The sequence below is a fragment of the Bombyx mori genome, chromosome 3 (genome assembly GCF_030269925.1).
Source record: "Bombyx mori chromosome 3, ASM3026992v2".
NCBI lineage: Eukaryota > Metazoa > Arthropoda > Insecta > Lepidoptera > Bombycidae > Bombyx > Bombyx mori.
The window spans coordinates 272,518-295,851 of NC_085109.1; the positions used below are offsets into that span (position 1 = coordinate 272,518).

Sequence of the window (23,334 nt, forward strand, 5' to 3'; positions counted from 1 at the left end):
GTGGCCCTGAGCTCGATCCACGTTGTGTTTGTAGCAATCGACAGGCGAAGAAGCTCACCGACTAGAGATGTCAACAAAACGGTGTCATTTGCCTGAGTTCAAAAACTCCTATAGCTATAGTTTAGCGACACTCTTTTTTTATTTTATTTATTGCTTAGATGGGTGGACGAGCTCACAGCCCACCTGGTGTTAAGTGGTTACTGGAGCCCATAGACATCTACGCCGTAAACGCGCCACCCACCTTGAGATATCAGTTATAATGTCTCAAGTATAGTTAGAAGGGCTGCCCCACCCTTCAAACCGAAACGTATTACTGCTTTACGGCAGAAATAGGTAGGGCGGTGGTACCTACCCGCGTGGACTCACAAGAGGTCCTACCACCAGTAATTACGCAAATTATGATTTTGCGGATTTCATTTTTATTACACGATATTACACGACATTCCCACCATTTTAATTTAAACTGTAGTATTTTCCACAGCGGATACCGGACAAGACGCACGCAACGACCCGCGCCGCTTCGCACTGCGCCCTGACGCCGTGTATCACTGTCATACATCATTATGTGTTATAAATGACGTCGTTACAACAACTCTTAGAGTCGAATGTGAAGATGTTTCCCAGTCTCGGGGCCCTAGACTAATTATCACGTCGCCTCTCGCTACGGAGGCGACAAGTGCAGTTGGCTTAGACGGAGCCTTGTTGAACTAAGTTATTTAGTTAGCAGACTGTTTGATCAGAATGCCGTTCAATAGCTGAACGAGGAACTAGAACTTGTAGTTCCGAAGTCGAACTACCAGATTTGACGACAAGTGGAGCTCTGATTTAGATTGTATACAATCTCGTTATGTTCGCTTGTAAGTTGTAAGACGAGGTCTGTGTGTAGACATATGACAGCAATGAGATTTGTCAAGTTCACACGAGAATTACTTATTTCGGATCGTTTACTGGTGGTAGGACTGTGAGTCCGCACGGGCAGGTACCACCACCCTGCCTATTTCTGCCGTGAAGCAGTAATGCGTTTCGGTTTGAAGGGTGGGGCAGCCGTTGTAACTATACTGAGACCTCAGAACTCTTACCTCAAAGTGGGTGGCGATATTTACGTTATAGATGTTTATGGGCTCCGGTAACCACTTAAAACCAGGTGGGCCGAGAGCTCATATAATAAAAATAAAAATTGGTTCTCTTCCTTCACTTTGTGCCGTATATTGCGTTTGCATTGCCGATGTCTATGAGCGTTGGTGACCACACCATTGGTCACGCGCTCGGTGACCTTTTAAGATAACAAACAACAACAATATAAGAGTCTGTATCCAGACAGACAGTTGAAGTCACAGATTATATTTGTTTGGTAGATTGTGATGTCAAGATTGGCAGACAAACTCTATTGTTATATCTATAACAAACTTTATTGTTAATTTAACGGTCGGAATGGATTATGTTTGTATGAACAAAACCCGCATTTCTTCATAAGGAGCATGAAAGCCATCCGAAGCGATTACTCACGGGAAAAAGCTTGAGACATGACCGAAATGAAAGCTAACTCGATTACAATACTGTTACAGTTTTTAACTGTGAAATTTCATACAATACAACATGAAGAGATTAAAGTATGTATTGCCACGAGGATCCACGCCAGCCTGAATAATGGTCGATTCTAAATTAAAATAATTAATAGAATAATGAAACTAAACAACGCGCTCAACACACCCAAAGTGTTCGCGGCTCATCTTACAGTGGTCGCTAGAACGTGATCTATATCATCGTTATATTATATTGTATTCAATAGTACATAATAATAGGTTGGGGAAAAACTCTTTTCGTATTATAGTATGTATGAACTTGTAATAAAATCTCTTTGGCTATACTATTTGTATCTGGCTGATTTTGGTATCATTAAAAGTTTAAATCTTACAGAAGATAATTCCAAATTTAAATTAGGAAAATGTGTGATTTTTATTAATTTTTCGTAAAAGTCCCAAAATTTCTATAGCAATGGGATCATGTCTCCACCTACAAGATGGAAAAAAGTTATCGAACAAAATGGTACCTACACACTTTAGTTAAATGTAAATAAACTATATTAAAAAATGTTGTGAATTTTCTTAAAAAATGCGAAGAAACTTTTTCCCCAACCTATTATATTTGCCAAGCTTAATTATGATGCAAAAGGATTATTGCGTTGAAAGAATTCAGTACATTGCGTCTTCGTACTTATTGGTAAATATGTACATAAATACCACACAAGCGCACAAGTGAACAAATCGTAAAATTAAATTCATTAGGAACAGGAAGACCGGTGGAGGTAACGCACCTTTCTGAATTTACATTCAACAATTTTTATCTCTCAATTGTTGTAATTGTTTTAGTAATTCACTAACGCAATTAAAACACGGACGTGCAGTTGATAATGACAAACGAAACAATGTATTGTATTAATTATAATTTACAAAATATAATTAGAGATCGATTCATTCCGAGTTCATTATAATCACACGAACAATGTAAATATACTCTGTTGTGTGGAGATCTTTTGAATGAGATAAATAATTTAACGTGTGTTTATTACTTCGGTGGTGACGTGTGTTTTTGTCTTCCTGTGCAGCAAGCCTAAGTGATCGCTCAGCTCTTCGCAAATCGTGACGCCCGAGTCAAGGCAAGTCACCGCAAGTGAAACAAGCCCACTACTAATACCCGATACTGTAGGAGGGGTTAAGAGTCAGGCAATATAGGCTGCTGCTACTGCAAAATGACCAGGGAGTTTTTGTAGTGGCCTGAGGTCGGATGTCGGGGCTCTGACGTTGATTAAGATTCTACAACTCCAAATTATTTCTCTTTCATACAACGCATCTGAATACTGGAAACGTATTGGTCCCTGTCACACCACGAGCCTGTCTTCTTTGCATCATGGACGCTGACAATACCTGAGTCTTATGCAGTTCTTGTTCTTATTTAAAATACGGTTTATGTAGACGAAGATACAGAAATATTCTAGATTTATCGACCTTTAACAAAGATATCCCTCGGCGTTGTGGATGTCGGACGTCACACATATATTACGAAAACTCAAACCACGAATATCAAATTCCTTTAAAAAATATTCCAACTGCGAAACCTATTGAAAGCGAGGTGCAAAATTATTTCCTGAACAACACAATTATTTTTTATTTGCTGCTTCGCCTCGTCAAGAGCTCTTAATTATTTTGAAAAACAAAAATTAAATTAAATACCTCATTATTTCTCGTAATTAAAGCCCTACAAACATTTTAGACGATAAACGACCCAAGCTTCCCTTGGTCGGGCCTGGTGAGGTCGGACTGAAGGTAGGACCAATTGTAACGACACTTTGATTTCCTCTCTCAGGGACCTCGTGTCTATCGATGTAGTAACCACTTCACATCTGGAGGATTATATTATATATACTTGTGAATTTTCTGTCCTTTAAAAGGCTGCTGGTAAAGATGAAGGGGATTCAGTTCCGTCCGCGTCAGACCTCCGTCACGGCGGCGTCTGCGATCTAATCCTCGTGAAATTCGGACATTAAGCCAAACTGACACCTCCTTGCTTGCTATTGCCAAGACTCATTTACTGTTTTTCCGAATAGCTATTTCAAGGAATTGCGTTAATTTATTTCTGAATTTGACGTTGAATGATCAAACTTAGAACTTTATAATGTCAAGGACCCAGACAAACCCTTACCTACTGATAGAACTTTTTGGAGAAAATTAACTTGTAAATTGTAAAATCATCATAGACTTTTTCGCATTCCACTCATTGTAGCGACCTCCAGCTACGGTCTCTACACTTATTTGCTAACATTTATTTGCTTTGATATTTTTGTATTGACTGTTGGGGTGGTATATTTGTGGCATTTTGTTAGCGTTGGTGCTCTTTAAGACGAAAGTTTTAATCATGTCAGCGTCAAGTTCAAATTATAAAGTGAATTCAATGTTATTTTTGTTTACTAAAATAATAAGAAATAATAAGACTAAAATACATACTTCGATATTTATCAGATTTGTAATAGAAAATTATTTTTTTAAAGAAATGTATCTGCCCGACTAGAGTCCGTTGGAATCAGGTTACTCATTACGGCAGACAAACAAAAATAAATTATAAGCTTCATTTATGTTTTTTTAACAGATAGTTCATTTATTTGGATAAATTTCCGTTGATTTCAATGCATTTACCACATGTCTAGTGTGTTACGAGGCCTCGTTATCTGCTCAGCCACAACACTAAAACATGCAATTGAATTTTGATTATCATCAACCCTTTGTGGCTTTAATTGGCATTAATCGAGTTTAGAACACATCAGGCGAGGTAAGAAAAGGCCCGTCGGTCCCTCGTTACGTTAGAACGTGGATCGAACAGAGCAGACCCTCGCCAGTGATCATTGGAGATTTTAATTATTTTTTGGCAAGTTTCATTTTTAATGGTAAAATAGTTTAATGCGGCTTATGGCAACGTAGAGACGTCGAGTAATCCATCGTAGTATCATTAGTTTTATATTGCACAAGATATGTAATGCCTGTGTGCAGATATAAAACGTAGTATTGTGCCATTTTACGGCCTGTAAAATGTTTTTACAGAAAGATCATGACAAAATACATCGATCTCTTTCTGCTTAAGTAATAGACAAATTACGAACACAGTCGTATATACGCTTATACATATTGAAGCTTCTCTTAACTTGTAATTGAAACTGAACTGAGCTTCGACTCAATGAAACAAATTTAACGGTGTGTATATTGAACAGTAACAAACACCCGAATCCTGATCACGCAGGAGCCAGTCACCGTCGACGCCCTAGACACGTCCTTACGAATCCATCAGATTCAATAACCTTTGCATTAGACGCCTTCAGCTCTAACACTAGGAGCAATCTTAGGGAGCCCGGTAACTGTACTCGTCGAACTCGACAAAGAGGTCGACGTGCAACTTAACCCTTGCATCAGCTCGCTGAGTTTCTCACCAGATCTTCTCAGCGGGTCGGAATTCCGATCCGGCAGTAGATTCATTCGCGAAACAATTGCTCTTGAGTGGTTAGATCTCGTTCGGAGGCGCTCGGGTAGCTGTTAGCAAATCCCGCCCCTCCTGGCTGAGCCTTTGCTCGCCCACCTGTCCTGGTGAAACTGGAAAGGCCTCCGGGCCACCAGTAATCTTTCAATCATAAAAAAAGTAACAAACAAACAAAGTCACTAAAATTCATTTATAAAAATATTTAAACAAACATAGCAGGAGTTAAGATTAAGATTATTTAGCACAGAGTCGAGCAAATCGCGTGTCCGTCTTCGCTACAGTCCTTGGTGAAATCTCGTGCTAATCAAATGTAAAATATGGTAAGTTCTTGTGAGCTGGTAATGACTAGCAACGAGGAGTCAAGGTTCATATTATTACAATTCGTTATTAATGAAGACACAGTTTTGTGTGTTGTTCATCCTGAGATACAAAGCGGCGTTCACATGAAATCATATGTCTTTAGAATATCATGAGCCTAGAGACACGTCTTACATACATACATACATACATACATACATACATACATATACAACAACGAATATGTGTTAGTCCTAAAACTAATAAACTATTATTATTATTAACACGTCAGCTGTTAGCCTGCTTGATTCTGCAGCACATCAGAAACCAATATGTGCGTGTTTTGTTTAATAGTGCGCCGATGAGCTCTTGGCCTACCTTGGACCCATAGTTGAATCCATGAATGTTGCCAATGCTCCCGTAAATTCCTAACAACACTGACGGACAGAGATGGGGTGTTGCTTATACTATGCCGACGCAACCTTAAATAAGTTCATCTCGCGTATCAAGATGGGCAGCAGTACTCTCATTATGGTGTCCCTAGCCACTTAACAATGAATTAGTCGTTAGCACTTTTTTTCGACAATAAATCAAACAGATAACGTAGCTACTAGAGTCAGGACATGGTTTTAAAACCTATATTTTTGTTATCAACAAGGCCCATAAAACAGTCGCGGCATAACAGCTTAGGACACGAGCGATTATAGCATTGGCAAACGGCATCTCATTGGCGATATGCCAATGTCGTAATGTACTCAGTGTTAGCTCGATGCGGAGATGGCGCGGCCAAGTGGCATAGCTCGCGTTCCAGCGGGTTCGGTTCAAGTCATAAGAGATATTAGACTTAGCGTTTTTAGACTAGATGTTATAGTGAAATCCACTCTCTTACCTAGACTTAAAAATAGTTATATTGTTCGTTTATTGCCGTTGTAGGCGTACGGCCCGTCTAATAGTGAGTGGTTACAGCGGTAGCCATTAATGAACAACGTCTCATACACATCAAGAATGCCAGGGGCACAGCCGCCGCTCCTTGCCGCCGACGGTGCGATGGTTGGAACGCGATACCCAATCGTCTTCAACAGTTCCTTAGCTTAACCGGCCAATAGAGTTATAGAGATCAAACACAATAATAAGCACGTTGAATTGTGTTATTGTGTTTCATATTCACGATCTTCGAGTTATTAAAATGGCAATGATTTTTATCTCTAAATTAAATTCCATAAATATACTTTCAAACCTAAAATATAAAGCATAGAAGACACTTAATAGAGGCATGTTGTGAATTTGTTTATCGCCTTTTTTCTTTCCCATATTAAATAGCTTTCTAGGTTTTCGCTTGGCTTTAAAAAGTAAGTTAAATTAATAAATCATTCAAATCGCTTTAACTGTTAACTTAGAGCTAATGAAGTAAATTAACTTAAATGAATTGAGTAAATAAATCTATACATAATGCATCGGAACGCGGCTTGTATCAATCTTAATTAGTTGAAGATTAATCAAGAAACAACGTGTTGTACTAACCACTACATTTGCATTTGGAAAAACGCAATACCGTAATTGAACATAACATCAATATTTATAACATATAAAGGTGTTTGTGGCGCGGTAGTGTTATACGCACTTCTCTCTGTAGGTCAGGTCGCATGTTTGAGGCTGGACATGTATTAAATCGGTTTTTTTTAATAGCTTTTGCTAACAGGCTCATCCAATAAGTACCTAAGGGTTTCTCAAAGTGGTTACCGGAACACTGCGATGTCTCCGAAAATCATTTCACATCCGTCGTCAAGAATGTTGATGACAACACTCTAACCGGCCATTAATTAAGCAAAGATACGAGTCCTCTGGGTCCTTTTGCTGCCTAGTATTGCTAATCTTCTACCTAAATTATACGTGCACAGGCACTTCTTTCAAAATGGGCGACTATCTTTCAGTCGTGGTGTCGTTTCGCATCAGACAGGTCGCTCATGATTGACGATTGAACCGGATTGAACCAGATTGAACCAGACTATAAATAATTGCACAAATTTCTCACTCGTAAATGCTAAGCATTCCCTCCTTATCCCGAGATTACTGGAAGTAAATATTAACGTTTCTGCTCTCACATTACACGACAATAAAAGGTTTTGGAGGGCCATTAAGCGCAGTCGGTAACGAGGGTCGGAGGCCAGGAGAACCGGACCTCCCCCCCCGATTTGGTGCGAATACGACGCTAATGATGGATAATAAACTTGATTTAGACGATATTTAGTTGTTTATTAAACTATTAAGGGCCACCATTAAAACGTGTGTCGAACAAGATGAAGATTGAGGTAATTGTATTCATGCTTACACAACGCTAGTGCCGTTGTCTCATTTTGACACATGTGCTCCCAATAACAATTGCATTGAGAGATGCTCACAATTGTAACTGCACAATAGCATACTTTAGATCACAAACAGTCAGTGTTTATGTTCTATCATCTCTATTGCTCGTGATGTCACGTTTGGTACGTGGTAATGGTCCCCGCGTGTCAATTATGAATTAAATTTGTCGTAACATAACAAGGCAACAGTCTACGCAGCTTGCAGTTAATTAACTACGTTTAATAAAACTAGATATAGATACACTATGTCTTGTCTGCATCTGTGTTATCTGTATATCTAATATATCTGGCAAAACTAAACAAAAAATTTAAGATAATAGATTTTTGTGATGAGAATTTACCAAGATGTTTTTCTCAGAGTTTTGTTTCGCATTGGTATAAATTTTAAACAAGAAATTTAATTCTTATTTTCGGTTCTGTCAGTAAAAAAAAAGATTAATTTACTGTTTTTTTGAACTACGGCATCATCACGTTCGTGGGTGACGACGGTTAAGGAACGCATGTACTTTTTCGATATTAATAAATTAAATATTTTGGCGATATCCTCGAAGAAGCGAGTGTACCGCTTGTACCGTTTTTCCTTATTTTAGATAACGTTTTCAATATAGCGTGTATTGAGATTGAACAAAGACAAACCATAAACAATATTGAAATTCCTGAAGCATTGAGAATTAGCAACGCTAAATTGACCATAATGTAGACATGTAGGCGGACCTCTCCCTGAGATTTACGTTCACGTCAACGAATGACTTTGTAACACAATGGGTCTTTTTGTTATTTAAATATTACATATTATATATATATACGAAGTGCACGAGTCGTGGCCGTGTGTTGGCTCGTGGAGGCTCCGTGGCCTTACGGTAAGACGCTCGGTCGCGGTGTTATGTAAGTATGCAGATCGGCCCCGGGGCGAGCTCCATTGTTTGCTGAGCCGTTGCGTGCCTAACCAGCCGTGTAATTCCACTAAACAGACTCCACTACCACTTATGTCAATTTGTTTTCGTTGGGTGACGATCGCGACGATGGATCCAGCAGAATGTCATGTTTGTATTCATAGAACACTTCTTTTCTTCACGGGTGTAAATTAATGCTAATTACTGGCAATATGATTGTTTGTGAGACACATTTGTGATACATCATTGATCATCATATTTCCTTGGTCTGGCGACTGCCCAGTCGTCAAACCGTAGTGTCACTGTATTTATTCACTAATTTTAATTCTCTATGATGGACGAGTGAACTCACAGCCCTCCTAGAGACATTGTCATGTAGTTTTTTATATTTTAAACGCACAGTGTGGATATCGATACTCGCCCTGAAACATGGAGTTGAATTTCAATAGTATTACAAAACAGCTGATCAAGCCTTCACATCGGAATGGGATATTGATTCGCGAAGGAAATAAGCCGATCTTGCATCTTATTGGCTGACAGTGTATTATTATAATACTCAGTAGACCACTGGAAGACTAAGGGTTGATGCTTGCGATGTGTCCTGTCTCACAATACTCCTACCACTAGTATTGAGTATACGAAAGTAGTAGAAAAGTTTAAGTAGAAACATAAGATGTAGTAGTACGAGATAGTCTTCTAGGTACAGAATATGAAATTAGTACTAGTTTTACTACAATATAATATGAGTTTGCCTATCCTACTTAGTGACAAGTGCAGGAACGAAAATAATTCAGTAATTGCTTTTTATTTTTCAGATTTCAAAGAGGAGCTTCTGACGTCACTGAACATTAATGTGAGTACTTGCATTTATAAACTTCCTTACTTAGTTTTTTCAGACCAAAAATAATGAATGAACCCAAAATTAAACCTTGACCCCGGTATTATTTTCTTAGCTAGTCCCGAACCTTCCATTACTGAAAGATTAGGACTGAATAAACATTGAGGGCGCTTGTCAAGCCCAGACAGGATTTCCTCGTGCGGTACGCTTTTTGGAAACATCCTACCGATCTATCTAAAACCCTCTAAAACCCTACGGAGGTACGCTTGATTGGTCTGGACGGGCACACCGATCCCCAAATGTCTTTAAAAATAGACAGGGTATAGTTGTCCACACACTAATCAATTGATCCATGAGTCGATCGCCCGTCACTAATCTTCACAATTCGATTGCTTCACTGATTTCACTGACTGGCGACATTTGAAGTCGTCGGAGAATAACGTCAGCGGACCGTGTTCGAGACACGGGACGTATTCGTTTTTACGTTCAATACAGATTAGACTGACGGGCAAAGCGCGTTTGCACGTGTCCTCAAGGAGGGCTCGGGGGATGCGGGTGACGATGGCCAAGACACCTGCAAAAATAACTCACTATTAATTTGACGAAGCTGTCCAGGACTGCCTACAAGTACTGGATATAAACATTCACCTTGTGATACTTCCTTGTTAGTGCCAGTTTTAAAGTCACCAGTGACTAGGCCAATGTGTTTCTCACTACAATGTTTTTCGTCACTTAATTTACTCATTCGTAGAAAGCACACTTTTGGGCCAAAACCTGTCTTTTCTCCATTTAAAAACTTTAAGAGGTATTGATTGTGAGGCGAGCAGTAGAATATAATGCAACATGACAGCACATAACCAAGTTGCGTGTCAATGACGACGGCCGCACCGCGCCGCCACAAGTCGGATCAGTAAACACAAATCGACCTTGAACATTTCCGCTATTGGTTCGTTCCCGTTGCGGAGCGCATCACAAATGTGACAACGCTTCGAGGTCAAGTTCCGAGGTCGCCATTCGGAAGAAGACGTGCTAATTGGTGCTCAATGCTAGGTGAATATTCACGAAAACAATGTTGCTGCCACTCTTCCAAAAGTCTATTACAAATCGCAATAAGCAATTATTATTTTTTGTTTTTAGATGGGTGGACGAGCTCACAGCCCACCTGGTGTGAAGTGGTTACTGGAGCCCATAGACATCCACAACGTAAATGCGCCACCCACCTTGAGATACAAGTTCTAAGGTCTCAAGTATAGTTACAACGGCTGCCCCACCCTTCAAACCAAACGCTTCACGGCAGAAATAGGCACATATTATTTCCATCTGTTACAATGTGCTTGTAAACTTCTTCATAATTAGGTAACAAACATTAAATAACATTTCTAAGACAGTACTTGCATAGCTGCAGCTTCGCTGTGTTAGCCTGAATTATCAATTTTTTATGTATAAGATCTGATTTAAGAATTTCATTCAAATTCGACTCAAATCGACAGTTGTAAATATGTACTCGTAACTAAGTCAATAAAAATATAAATTTTTTCTGGTATTTACGAACTGATTATTGTAAGGCACTAACTATGTGTCCTAGAATGACTTCCATAATCAAAGAGTGTAATCTGTATGTAATATAATGATAACTGAATAAAATGTCGTATTATTGATTTTCTAAAGGTATAATCGTCTGAGGTTCTCAGGACAATATATATATTGAATAGCCGTGTATTATAAAACGAATTAAATTCAGTTTATTTTTGTAACCCCGACCTCAACATTACAGATATTGACGACGGCGTGGATGAGCCGCAGCCGCCGCGATGGACGTCTATTCCAACATCTTTATACGGACATTGTTATTCGCATACATAATTTTAAATGGCTAATTCTGAATAAGCATGTCAATGTCAATACTAATCCCATAACTTAGAACGGGTTTGCCATGTTTCTGTTGTAAGATGAGTCGCTAACCTTCGCATCAATATTTGCATCCATTGATATCGAGTACCTATGTTATGACAAATTATGTTTTTCTTTTCGAAATTCCTTTTTAGTCGTTACATTACTGATAGAGCGGTCGTGGTCATTGTGCAATACTGGAGGAGGCAGACACACTTCAGCATACCCCGCCGTCTCTAATTGCTTGAGGCCATCCCACTGCACTCATTTTAACCCTCAGACACAGCCCACTGAGTTTCTCGCCGGATCTTCTCAGTGGGTCGCGTTTTCGATCCGGTGGTAGATTCTGCGAAGCACGGCTCTTGCTAGGGCTCGTGTTAGCAACGTCGTCAGGTTTGAGCCCCGTGAGCTCACCTACTAGTTAAGGTTACGCTGAAATAGCCTCTCAAGGCTATTAGCTTAGGTAGGAAAAATCACCAGCTGTGCAGAATTAACTGAGTCGCTCTACCGCACCGGAGATCGCTAGCGGTTTTGCGTTCATCGTCCATTATTGTTCCGTACCTTCACTTAAACAGCCTAGTGTTATCAAACATCTCTCTCCAACTTTAAGGAGTCTTTAAGCCTTAACTTAAATGCAATGAGACGATGACCACTCACCACCAAGTGAGTTGTTTGCTCGCTTGCCAAGGAAGACAATGATACTTAATCGAGATTCACAGTACGGTCCAATATTATAGTATAGACTGCCTCTTCTAGTGCTCATGGAATGCGGCAACCACTTGACATTCCGTGTGCTTAATGCGAGTTATTTAACATTCTCGATAACGTAAAAGTTAACTCAAATTTGTATGGAGTTGGAACATTTGCCGCTAGGAGCGCTATTCCAACTGCATACAAATTTGAGTTAACTTTTACGTTATCGAGAACGTTAAATAACTCGCACTAAGCACACTGTTCGGTCAGCTATCGATGGTAAACAAAACAAGATATTTTTATTCATTAAATATTATAAAACAGTAAAACAATATAATGGCGATGTTTGTTATTTCCAACTGACATTAACAATGTCCTCTGGACAGCGAGCAACACGAGGAAAACGTGCCATATTAACGAGTAGACATTAAATAGATATTCATTAACAATTTATATTGCTTGTTGATTACAATTCGATCTATTATAATATTTTAAGGATGTTCAAGCGTGTTGTGACCACAGTCTTGCCAATTTCTACCAAAGCAGTCACCCGCTCCAGCTTGAAGGTCGCGACTCGAAGGGTTCGGACTGTAGGACAGTGTAGGATATACCCATAGTGCTGGTTCTGATCTCGTAGGCGTATTTCTGATAACAATAGCATAGGAGAAAATCCTATTTTGTGATAGCTGAGTGGGTAGAACTTAAGTGTTCGTTTATGTATTTTTAATTTATTGATCATGTCAGAGACTCATTAAAAGCTGAGGAAATATAAATCCTGGTTTGGTCGGACTGGTTTTACTAGACGCTCGGACAAAAAAGAATGTGTAGATCATGAAGATCTATTATTTGGCATCAACAAATACCTACCATAAACGAATATTTATTTGTAAATTTATTTAAGACAGAAAATAATTTGCTACTGTTGTCGAAATAGTTGAATAAAAATAAGCAATTAATTTCCAAATAACGATATATATTTTTTTACTTTTTCAAAACAAGAATCGAACTAAATATTTACGTAATACATTATATATACAATCAGACCGAGGTCATATCAATATGACACAAAGGTCAATAACATCTTCTAGAGGTCATAACAGTGACCTCTGCGTTGAGTGCACTCTCATTAGATGATTTCTGTTAAGTTTTTATTGAAGAAACTTTAATATGTTAAATTTTAATAGTCTTCACTTATGACGTAATAATAAGCTTCTCTTTTTTAATTCGAATCCATCTATTTTTTACCTGAAAATTGTAAGTTGTTAATATGCTTAATACGATTGTATCCCACGTCCATAAATAGATCATGTTAACTCAAATGTGAAAATAGCGTAATGAGCGCGAATAAAATAGTCGGGAGTTCATTTACGTATGCCAGTAAGTTCTTAAAGAAATGAAAAGTTATGTATATCTGTATATTAATACGTGAAGAAAAAATCTTTGTACCCCTTTTTACGGAAATTGCGCGGACGGAAGAGCATGAAACTTCCCACACTTATAGAGAATATACAGGAGGAATGCAGAATGTTAATATTTCCTTAAATTATGCATAAAAAATACATTCAATCAACTAAAAAAAAATACACACACTACCGTGTATTTGACGCACTCATATTTGTTTATTGTCAAACTTTCGTTATTCCTTAAAGTCTGTGGTCAAATTGACAATAGATTAATAAATATTGTTTGTCTTTGTTAATATTTGTCTAAAGTGTAGTCTTGGTAAAATCTCGAAGTATAATAGTCTTTGACAATAGAATCATAATAGGTAATGTACAAACTTATAATTTCATTTAATTATAGTCGAATTTCGACTACCAAGGGACCACTAGTTATGTATAAACGTTCGATCGATTCCATATTATTATACTCTGGTCCGCTTTTTCCTTATTATATTGAAGGTAGCTAAAAGCACTAATGTTTGTTCCACAATCAGTGATAATGTTAGAACCGTAATGAAATTTCGGTAATAGAAGCCGCAAAATATCGCAAGTAAATGTAAATAATGATTATTAATGACCTTTTGATGTAGAAGCCCGAGCCACACTATCGAACAAAACATCTGCTCAATCGAAACGAAGCTTTATAACTAAGGAGTTAAGGACTATTTAAATCAACATTAAAAATAATTACTGCAGCAATTTGGTAATATCGTATGGAATTTAATTAGATAATAATATTCTCAATTTAAATTTAACTTTTGTATCAAGTTTAAAACTTTTTGGGGCTACATTTACTTGATTCGAAAATGTATAGACTTTAGCGCTTATGCTAACTAAATTTAATTAAAGGACTAGACTAGACACGAGCGAAATACATAATACCTACTTTTGTTTTAATGTTGGTACTGCGTCCTGTATTCCATTTGAATTTGATTACCCGAAAAATGATCTTGTAATGTTAATTTCACTCTAATAGGCAACGTCACAAGGTTTAAATTTCTTAGTTTTTTTCTACACGGCACGGCAACGGAAATATTCAATCTTTGGAAAAAAATTGAAAATGTTTGGTAAGATATTGGATTTTGTAATTTTATACGTGACGTCACGATTTATATATATAGATTATGATTTGCTCAGCAATGACTTACTGGACGATTTAGAAAATTCTCATTTGATCATAAATAAGGAGCAAATTTTGTTTTGAGAACAGTAAGACGTGTCTTCTTCATCTTATCAGCCCACAAACGTCCACTGCTGGACATAGACCTCCCCAAGCCTCGCCACAAAGACCGGTCCAGCGCTGCCTGCATCCAGCGGATCCCCGCGAACCTCACTAGATCGTCGGTCCATCTTATGGTAGCCGGATCTCTGTCGGAGATTCTTAGCACCCCCTGCGCCGCCGTTATCTCGACCGCTACCGTAGCCAGAAATAGCGGAGCTGCCGGGACTGGGGGCCGGTTTTTATTTGTGTCAGCCATGCTTGGGTTGCCATAATCGCCACGCTTGGCATACGGGTTGGCGATCGCAGTATGCTGTTATGATACTCGGAGAACGCTGCTGCTTATTCTCTGGATAATCCCTTAGTCGCCTCTTACGACACCCACGGGAGGAGAAGGGGAGGTGCTATTCTTTTTCGAGGCCGACACCACACGGCCACGGTAGGACGTATACACAGGCTGTATGGTACTGTTTCAAAACAAAAGGTAGAACTGGTTCCTACTGCGACAGTAATGCTTCTCTGCTTGCATGCAATGCATTACAACCGGGAGGCGGGACACGTCTGACTACGCAGTGCATTGCTTATTAATGATATCAATTTTAAAAGCGAAGCAACTGAATATTAATATACCAGCGTTTTCTTTGTCGCGCAAAAAATACGTAAGTATGAAGTGACCTCGCGTTGATTAGACTTTGTTAGAGCACGTGATTCCTGACTACACAGACGAGCTATTCAAATCGAAACACGAAAATTTATATTTTTGATGTTTTTGTATGAAGATGACGCATCTGTCGCACTGACTTTTGACGCTAAATGCACTGATTGTAGTGTGTTTCAAAAAATCGTAATCATTTCAGCCGTCTGAAGACGTAATGTTATTTTCAAAAAAAACAAAAATTATTGCTTAGGTTGGTGGACGAACTCACAGCCCACTTGGTGTTAAGTGGTTACTGGAGCCCATAGACATGTACAGCGTAAATGCGCCATCCACCTTGAAATATAAGATCTAAGGTCTCAGTATAGTTACAACGGCTGCCCCACCCTTCGAACCGAAACGCATTACTGCTTCACGGTAGAAATAGGCGGGATGGTGGTACCTACCCGTGCGGACTCACAAGAGGTCCTACCACCAGTAAATTAATCGCGCGGTTCTATTGAGATTTAAATCTGAAATAAAATGACCTACCTTATTAAATAGTCAGTTTTAGTTTAGCGGTAATTTATTTGATGAAACAGTAAACACCAGATTTTCAATTTAGCCTTAAGAAGTTCATACAAATGTTATCATTAAACTTAGTATAATTAGTGTTAAAACAATAATCATTCGTTGATAAATTTTGAGTTAGCTGCAAGAAGTTAAAATTTTCAATGAGAAAATGTTCGCTCACAGTACGTCTATTAAGTGTGTATATCAAAATATGAATTCAATTAAAAAATTAACAATAATAGTCTGAGTGATTAAAAACAATTCGTTCTATTAATTAAAAAGCATTAACCACACGAGGGAGTGCCAAGCAAATTCGTTACCAAGTGACTTAAACAAAAGACTGAAATTCTCATGGAACGGTAGGATCTCTTCCGTGTCAGTTAATGTATAATAAAAAGCCTTGGACGTGGTCGTTTGAGTTTTGAATATTCCGAATGATATGTACGTACATGTCTCACAAAAAAACTGTTTAATTTATATGTGCTTCCATGTGGGCATGAGCCTCTGTCGTTACGATTATAATCATTCATTTGCTAATCTGATTCATTCTATCAATATCATATGTTGTAATTAAAATTTAAATTTAACTCGTTAAAACTCGAGAACGGCTGGACCGATTTGGCTAATTTTGGTCTTGAATTATTTGTGGAAGTTCGAGAAGGTTTAAAAGGTAGATAATTATGAAAATGCTCGGAATTAAATAAAAAGAACAATTTTGTTTTTCCTTTAATGTGTCCCCCTTCGGACGGTTTCCATTTGTTTGTTTTAAGTTTATTTTATACAAAAGTTTAGGTCTTTTATTTATCGATTGAGGCACTACGAAGTCTGCCGGGTCAGCTAGTAATGAATAAATAACTACTTTATGATCCAGTCTTCACACTGGAACGTGCCTGATTCGCAGCAGGAATGGATAAGTCGTTGTTACAGGAACGAGGCTGGGTCGCAATACGCCCTATTCCCAATAAGTTTATTTGATATTTTATCGATTATCGAACACTGCCTATAGTCTTATAGATAATATCAATCTGTGATAGCAGTAAACACGGCCGGTAGCACGTTCACTCGCTCATGCTATGTGATATTCAGGCCTTGAACACCCCGACCGGGAATCATAGTCGTGCCCCAAGGTACAATAAAATTAAATTCATGATACTGGTGATAACTTTACGGGTGGTACGACCTCTTGTGAGTCCGCACGGGTAGGTACCACCGCCCTGCCTATTTCAGCCGTGAAGCAGTAATGCGTTTCGGTTTGAAGGGTGGGACAGTCGTTGTAAGTATATTGAGACCTTAGAACTTATACCTCAAGATGGGTGGCGCATTTACGTTGTAAGGGTCTATGGGCTTGAGTAACCACTTAACGCTGGGTGGGCTGTGAGCTCGTTCATTCATCTAAGCAATAAAAAAAAGTTTTAATCAACCAAAATCAATTCAATAAAGTTTGAACGCTTCGCATGTTTAATATTAAAAGGACAAAATATATAAAAAGAAAACGATGATTTCATTTATTTGATTATTATTAGGTAATAGCGTTCAAAAACCTTTCGGAATTTTGTAATTAATTACACCATTACGAAATTCTCTATGTATATATGAAGCTACAGATTAATTGATGATTCTCAAATAAATATCCACAAATGAAAGATCAATGAACCGATAAATGAAAGAATTCACCGCCAGTAGCTGGAACGGGAAACTAGTTATTTAATCAAAAGTTCGTCGACTTCGTTTTTGTGTTTTTGACATTTCAGTGTGGCCAGATACATATTGTACTATTTCGGGAAATTACCATAATATTGATAAATTACTTTCTATATTATACCAACATTACTACAAACGGGAGAAATATGAAGGGGTGGTTAATTTTTTTCCTACATATTCGCTGATAAGCGCGGGCGGCCAGGTGAGCTCACGGACTCAACCTGAGAGAATTTGCCAACGCTAGCCCTGGCAAGAGCAGTGCTTCGCAGAATCTACCACCGAATCGGAGTCGCGACCCATTGAGAAGATCCGCCGAGAAACTCAGTAAGTTAAGGGCAGTTGAGCTATAGATGAATCTGCGACGTTTTGATCGAGAGGCACGTATGTTGCCACTGGACCACACGGCGATCAGTTAAACATCGTATCCAATTGTATTTTGAGTGACAGCGTACAATAATCTAAGTACTAAGATTTTCACAACTGTGTTGCCATTACATAACATCAACAATGTTGGCAACCTCAAATATTTTAGTTAATTATTAGTGTGTTGATAACGCGCAATCAAACAATAAACAATTAATATTTATAGTTGCGTTTATGAGCGGACGACCTTGCTGCGACCGTCTTGCATACTAATGTTCTGGTTAGGGTTATCATACAACTACATTTTCGAGATTGTTGTTTATCTGTTATTCTTGAAGTCGACAGGTACTCTGTAGCGAATATGTCTAATATCTAGAGGTAAAGTAGGCGAAATTGAAATTATTTTCATGGTTTAATTTCGTGTTATTTTGTTATTATCGAAATTTAGTATAACTATATAGTTTTCGTAGTCATGTACGACAAACTGGTGTTCGCCGATCTTTGTATTGTTGTTCTAAGTTAATTGTGCTAGCTATCTAATCAACAACTGCAAATTTCAGAAACTGTAAAATTGTAAAACGTAACGTAACGCGGAGTTATTGGCATAGTAATCAAAAGTCAATAGTTGACCGTACTAGATTCAGATGAGATCACTTCTAGAAGTGGGTAAATACATCCTAGGTTAAACTTCTCTGTTTAGTAAAAGCATTTGTGAGTGATCGTATTGTGCTGTTCTATATATTCGATATAAAAATACCGATGATAATTGAACAGCTGGTAACCCTGTGGATCATACCGAGGAAGGTAATGTGCTTGTACCCTTTTATGTTCCGCCGAGGACTCACCCATACGGTATGAATTGTTTCAATAGCTACATCAAGTATCAAGGAAAATCGTTATCTGCCCCTGTGCGTTTCTGCACTCACTTCTCTCTCCTGAGCCACGCAAGCAATGTTGATTCGGTTTTCACTAATACAAGTAGAAACGGCCATAAGCGAGGGATGTTTGTGTAATATCTGTAAATATTTTATACGAAATGGCTGAACTGTAACAATATTATGTAAAACATTTTTTTTATTTCTTAGGTAGGTGGGCGAGCTCACGGCCCACCTGGTGTTAAGTGGTTCCCGGAGCCCATAAACACCTGCGACGTAAATGCCGCCACCCATCTCGAGACATGAGTTCTTAGCTCAGTTTTAACAGTACAGCGGCTGCCCCACCCTTCAAACCGAAACGCATTACTGCTTCACGGCAGAAATAGGCAGGGTGGTGGTACCTACCCGCGCGGACTTAAGATGTCCTACAATCAGTAAGTTTTATGTTTAATCTTTTGGATTCTTTTCACAATGTTATTTTGGATGATTGTAACATTTAATTTTGATTCTATAATTCTTCTTATAATGCTTATTGTTTTGTTTAAATTTGTTAATAAATAAAACAGGCTGTATGTGTATGGGTGCACAAAGTGCAGTCGTGTAACGAAATGCATCACCGGGTTCGGAGTAGCGAGTCTGTCTGATGTTCGCGGTGCTTAGAGCTTGCACATTTGCTGCGAAAGCTCAGGGAATAGACACGAACACTTATGGCGAATAAGAGACCTCATCTAGTGGAACTTATTAACTTCATTAACTGTGTACTTCTGGTTGAGTTATTTAAGAACTGACAGCGCTCTTATCTTATCTTTCTTTCTTATACCTTTAAACGAGCAATTCTTGTATAGTAATATATATGTATAATCTGAATCTCGGAAACGGCTCCAAAGATTTTCATAAAATTTAGTATACAGGGGATTTCGAGGGCGATAAATCGATCTAGCTACGATTTATTTTCAGAAAATGTTGTTTTATTCGTGTTTTCAATAATCAACTCTTCCCGACATTTATTGGCGAATAATAATACTATTTTTCTTAATTGAGGGCAACTAACCGCTTCAAAGACAAAACAAGATGGCGTTATAAAAAAAAAATCATCAACGGTCATCATCTATTTTTAATTATTCAGCAAAAATGATTCAATATTTTTTACAAATCTTTAATTATTGCCTGTTGTGAGTAAAAAGGTACATTATTAAATTTTAGAAACATTTATTTTCGGTACAGTGAAAACAAACAGTCTAGAATATGAGTACCGGAAATTCTAAAAAACATTTCGGCTCGAGTTAGCGCGCGAAAATATCTTTATTGTCCCGATGTCTCTCCGGCGGACGCCATTGTGAGCGCGGGACGTTTTACATAAAGAACTTTACTTTACCTTTTCATACGAGTACAAATAATAATTTATATATTTTTGCGTTTCCTTTTCCAGCTGGAGAAAGGTTTTATTTGATGTATCTAAATTTAAGCATAGTAACTGCACTTACGGCCGTTACCAGCCCTGTCAGGTTAACAACGATTCTTCGTTGTTCGTCGTTCGTTCTACTCCGCTGTAGGAATCATAGCTTTAGACTAGCTCGCAGAATAGTATTAGTAGTGCCACTGCCCATTCTGAGGCATAAAGACAAAGACTAAAATGCATTGTATAGGGCGATGCTACCCTTAAAGCTGGTACGTATCCGAGCTGACGTATACTTGGTGACACCAACAAGGACCTAAAATCACAGTTTCATCTCGTAGTTTTTAATTTAAAAACATTTAAATTTCCGGCGCTGGCAGGCGTCCAGCCGGGCCATTGTTTTCTTTTTAAATCTCACTATTTCATGTTCGCTGTAAAAAGCGACTTCCCCTCACTAATTCCAGTGCAGAATATGAAAGTTTTAAAAGGTTGGGATATTTCACACGGAATATACTTCAAATTCGGATTCTAGTTTTCAGAATCCTCGAGTGTCAGAGTAGTGAGTGACCTTTTTTAAATTTGTAATTCCCATTCGTAGCTCGCCGCCGGAAATAATTCATCAAAAGGCAGCCCGCGGAATATAGCGATGGTTCTTTTATAAGACGACCCCAGGGAGGTGCTTCGATTTGAAATTAATAATGTTATGTTTCTCTTGAAACTGGTTATTTTGGAGAACGCGCAGAAACTGACCTTTAAATGTTTTTTTTTATACATTATTAAAAACTTTAAAGCACTGAGCGGCTTATTCCCCTAATAGCGCCTCGTGAGCACGGTTGATGCGTGAGGTGGTTAACTCTTAAAAGATCATGTTACCTTTATTTATGTCATTTCTATTATGATCAAGGCTCCTGCGGACATTTGTGAACACTTTCCATGTAGGCAAATTTTTACAAACAACCAAAAGTCTACATTTTTATACTAACAAAAAACCTACCCGGCCGAGACGACGGGACAACACAAAGCCGCTGTCTCCGGTAAGATGTCTTGTCGGCTCCCCCGGATCCACTCTCGGTGCTTTTGGGCCCTTCAAGCATCGGTCACCATCTTCGTTAAACGTGTCGATCGAACTAACCCATAGACATTGCCCGGCGAGTTTCTCGCCGGATCTTCTCAGTTGGTCGTGCATCGCTGACGTCCATGAGCGATGGTAACCGCTTACCATCAGGTGGGTTGTATGCTCGTCAGTCTACACGGGCAATAAAAAAGGTAGATTCAGCGAAGCACTGCTAGGGCTAGTGCTAGTAAATTCTCTTAGTTGAGACTTGAGGTCGAGCCCGTGCGCTCACCTACCCGACCGAGCGTAGCTGGAATAGCCCCCCAGACTAGCAGCGATTAGGTAGGGGAAAAAATATTACTAAAAAAATTCTGACAGTAAGCTGCATCGAAACAAAAATTTGAATTAAAAATACGAAACGGACTGTTCTACTGTCGGCTGCGCGGTGCCGCAGTGCCGTGACGCGCTAAATTGAATTGCAAAAATTATTGTTGATCGACGGAACAAATCCAATACGTAGTCTCCGGCTTACAGTTAATACGACACGTAAATGATAACAAAAAAAATTTGGGGAGTGCTCTGAGGAATTGTTCGAGATGATACCGGCATCTGGGGAGTGCTCTGAGGAATTGTTCGAAATGATACCGGCATCTCGTTTTTGCCATCGCACCGCCCGCCACCGGAGTAGAGTTCATCCATACTACCTGAAGCCACTGCGGTCATCCACAGTGCGTTTCCAGAGATCTTTTTTGCCACGTACCAACCGGATATGGAATGAGCTCCCCTCCACGGTGTTTCCCGAGTGCTATGACATGTCCTTCTTCAAACGAGGCTTGTGGAGAGTATTAAGCGGTAGGCAGCGGCTTGGCTCTGCCCCTGGCATTGCTGAAGTCCATGGGCGACGGTAACCACCCACCATCAGGTGGGCCGTATGCTCGTCTGGCTACAAGGGCAATTAAAAAAAAACGAATCATTTTAAATTTAATGTAAATGGATAATAAGCGCGGGAATTTGAAAATAATCTTAATTTCAGACTAAAAACTATCTTGCCTATATCTGTCACGAAGCACTTGTACGCTCCGGGACCGATATTAAAATGCATTCGAAAGGTGGTAGTCTCGTCTATGGGCTCCTGTAACTGTTAATTCCATGTGAACGGGGACTCGTTCTTCGGACAGAGTTCACAAAAGGACGTATGTACACAAGGATGTACCATACATAAAAAAACACTCATTATTTTGGTAACTCAGAGACTGGTGAACGAACCCGCTGCACAACTAGTGTTGAGTGGTTATCGTAGACCATACGCGTCGCAATATGGATGTCGTCACACACCTTCAGGCATGTAAAGTCGTAGTGTAACAGTATGACGGCTGACCCACCCCTTTAAACCGGACCTCATCATTGCTTCGCCGTAGAAATAGGCCGGTCGGTAGCTACACATGCGCGCTCGTAGGACCTCTACCATCAGTTAAAACTACACAGCAACACAAACGAACACAAAACAAGTGTACAATATCACAATATCCACCGCAGCTTCACGGATCAGTTACAAGTTGCAAGTAGCGCGTGCCTCCGACAGCATCGCACCCTCGTCATTGTTACTACTCGTACATGCTCAACGGCTAACATGTTATTCGGTTCAATTTTAGCATCAATTTGTGCCTCTCGATAAACGTGTATGAACATTTAATGCTCGCTACAGAACACTAAGTTCCAACTAAGACAAAACCGGCGTAGTACAAGTGGGAAGAAAATTTTGAAAATTATATTCAACTAGCAGACCCGGCCACACGTTGCTGTGGCTAAGGTTTTTGTTTCTAAATAACACGCGGCCGGCTATGCTTATACCAAAAAATTACAAAGTAAGAACAATCGGATTTCACCGTATTGCATTTACTACGCAATAAATTTCACTTATACTTTAGCCTCAGCAACACGTGGTGTTTATACCATTAAATTTTAGCTTATGTGAAGCGTTGGTATTTTCAACACAGCGCCATCTATGAGATCTTAATGTCAGATAGTATTACAATTGTCTGTAAAACTGATTTAAGGCGCTATCTGTTTTAGACTTATGA

At 38.9% G+C, this 23,334-nt stretch overlaps 1 protein-coding gene across 3 annotated transcripts in view; it reads left to right on the top strand.

Annotated features, from left to right (window-relative positions):
• The window catches only part of LOC101746237 (Ig-like and fibronectin type-III domain-containing protein 1), a 133,811-nt gene that overhangs the window by 43,623 nt on the left and 66,854 nt on the right, over positions 1-23,334 (top strand). For all 3 annotated transcript variants that reach the window (XM_012688505.4, XM_012688506.4, XM_012688507.4), the window contains exon 2: positions 9,391-9,428. The gene's annotated coding sequence lies outside the window, so the exon portion shown is untranslated. The remainder of the gene's footprint in view (positions 1-9,390; positions 9,429-23,334) is intronic.